The sequence below is a fragment of the Eumetopias jubatus genome, unplaced genomic scaffold, assembly GCF_037043125.1.
Source record: "Eumetopias jubatus isolate StellerSeaLion01/CBP00866 unplaced genomic scaffold, mEumJub1_p1.0 scaffold_1, whole genome shotgun sequence".
NCBI lineage: Eukaryota > Metazoa > Chordata > Mammalia > Carnivora > Otariidae > Eumetopias > Eumetopias jubatus.
The window spans coordinates 101,642,129-101,644,327 of record NW_028274807.1 but is presented as its reverse complement, the minus strand read 5'-3'; the positions used below and the strand labels follow the sequence as shown (position 1 = coordinate 101,644,327).

At 36.9% G+C, this 2,199-nt stretch overlaps 1 non-coding gene across 1 annotated transcript; it reads left to right on the top strand.

Annotated features, from left to right (window-relative positions):
- The first annotated feature begins 515 nt into the window (after positions 1 to 515).
- On the top strand, positions 516 to 621 carry LOC114209165 (U6 spliceosomal RNA). Its single transcript, XR_003609264.1, has one exon. It is a non-coding gene; the product is annotated as a U6 spliceosomal RNA (small nuclear RNA).
- The last annotated feature ends 1,578 nt before the right edge of the window (positions 622 to 2,199 follow it).

The window sequence follows — 2,199 nt, the reverse complement described above, 5'->3', positions numbered from 1 at the left end:
GGGTGGCTCAGTCTGTTAAGCATCCAACTTTTGATTTCAGGTCAGGTCATGATCTCAGAGTCATGAGATCGAGTCCTAAATCAGGCTCTGTGCTGGACGTGGAGCCTGCTTATGATTTTCTCTCTCCCTCTCCTTTTGCCCCTCCCTCATCTCTCTAAAAAAAACCCAAACTCAAATGGATTAAAGCCCTAACTGTGAGACCTAAAACCATATAACTCCTAAATGAGAACATAGGCAGTAAAAACTTGGACATTGGTGTTCACAATATTTTTCTGGGTATGTCTCCTCAGGCAAGGGGAACAAAAGTAAAAATAAACAGTTGGGATTACATCAAACTAAAGAACTTTTGCACAATGAAGGAAACGATCAAAAAAAGGAAAAGTCAACCTACTGAATAGGAGAAGATATCTGATAAGGGGTTAATATCCAAAATATATGAAGAACTCATAAAATCCAACACAGATTTAAAAAAATAAAACCACTCACAAATAATACAGTTAGAAAATGGACAGAGGGTGCTCACTTTGGCAGCACATATACTAAAATTGGAACAATACAGAGAAGATTAGCATGGCCCTGTGCAAGGATGACATGCAAATTCATGAAGCATTCCATATTTTTTAAAACATGGGCAATAAAAAATATTACAAGAAAAAATGGTCAGAGGACCTAAATAGACATTTTTCCAAAGACATACAGATAGCCAACAGATACATGAAAAGATGTTCAACACCACTAATCATCAAGGAAATGCAAATCAAAACAATAATGAGAAAACAAAACAAAACAAAGAAAACAAAACCATAATGAGATATCACCTTACACCTGTCAGAGTGGCTACTATCAAAACCGACAAGAAATAACAAGCATTGGTGAGAATGTGGAGAAAAAGGAACCCTCGTGCTCTGTTGGTGGAAATATAATCGGTGCAGCCACAGTGGAAAATATTATGGATTTTCCTCAAAAAATTAAAAGGAGAAATACCATAAAACCCAGTAATTCTACTTCTGGGTATTTACCAAAGAAAACAAAGACACTAATTCAAAAAGATATATGCATCCCTATATTTACCACAGCATGATTTACCATAGCCACGATTTGGAAGCAACCTAAGTGTCCATCAATAGATGTATGGAAAAAGAAGAAGTGATATATATACACAATGGAATATTATCAGCCATTAGAGAAATGAAACCTTGCCATTTGCAACAACATGGATGGACCTAGAGCATATTATGCTAAGTGAAATAAGTCAGACAAAGTCAAATTCTATATGATTGCACTCATATGTGGAGTCTAAAAAATAAACAAAAAGCAGAAACAGACACATAAATACAGAGAACAAACTCATGGTTGCCAGAGGGCAGGGGGAGGGGGGAGGGGCAAAATAGTTGAAGGTTATTAAGAGGTACAAACTTCCAGTTATAAACTAAAGAAGTCATGGGGATGGAAAGCACAACATTATATAGTCAATAATATTGTAATAATGTTGTATGGTGACAGATGGTAACTACACTTTTCATGGTGAGCATTTTGTAACGTATATAATTATCAAATCATTTTGTTGTATACCTGAAAGTAATATAATTGTAATACTATATGTCAATTATACTTCAATTAAAAACAAAGAAGCTGGTCATCCAAATGACTTGTTTAAACAAACAAATTTTTTAAGAAGGAGAAGAGATTAGGATACAGACATACACACACACACAGATGACCATGTGAAGACATAGCCAGTAGACAGCTATCTGCAAGCCAAGGAGAGAAACCTTGGAATTAAACAGACAACATCTTGATCTTGGGTTTCTAGTCTCCAGCCTTGTAAGAAAATAAGTCTCTGTTGTTTAAACCACCCTGTCTTTCATATTTTGTTATGGCAGCCCTTGCAAAATAATACACGTGGGAAGTCTTACTTTTGCTCAGGGAAGTCTGTGAAGGTTTCATAAAGAAATTGCTACCTGGAGTGCCTGGGTGGCTCATTCGGTTGAGAATCTGACTCTTCATTTAGGCCCAGGTCGTGATCTCAGCGTCATGAGATTGAGCCCTGCATCAAGCCCACGCTCAAGCATGGAGTCTGCTTGAGATCCTCTCCCTCTGTCACCCCCACAACCCCCGCTCCCTGCTCGTGCATACACATTCTCTCTCTAAAATAAATAAATAAAATAAACCTTTAAAAGAAAAAGAAAAGAAATTGCT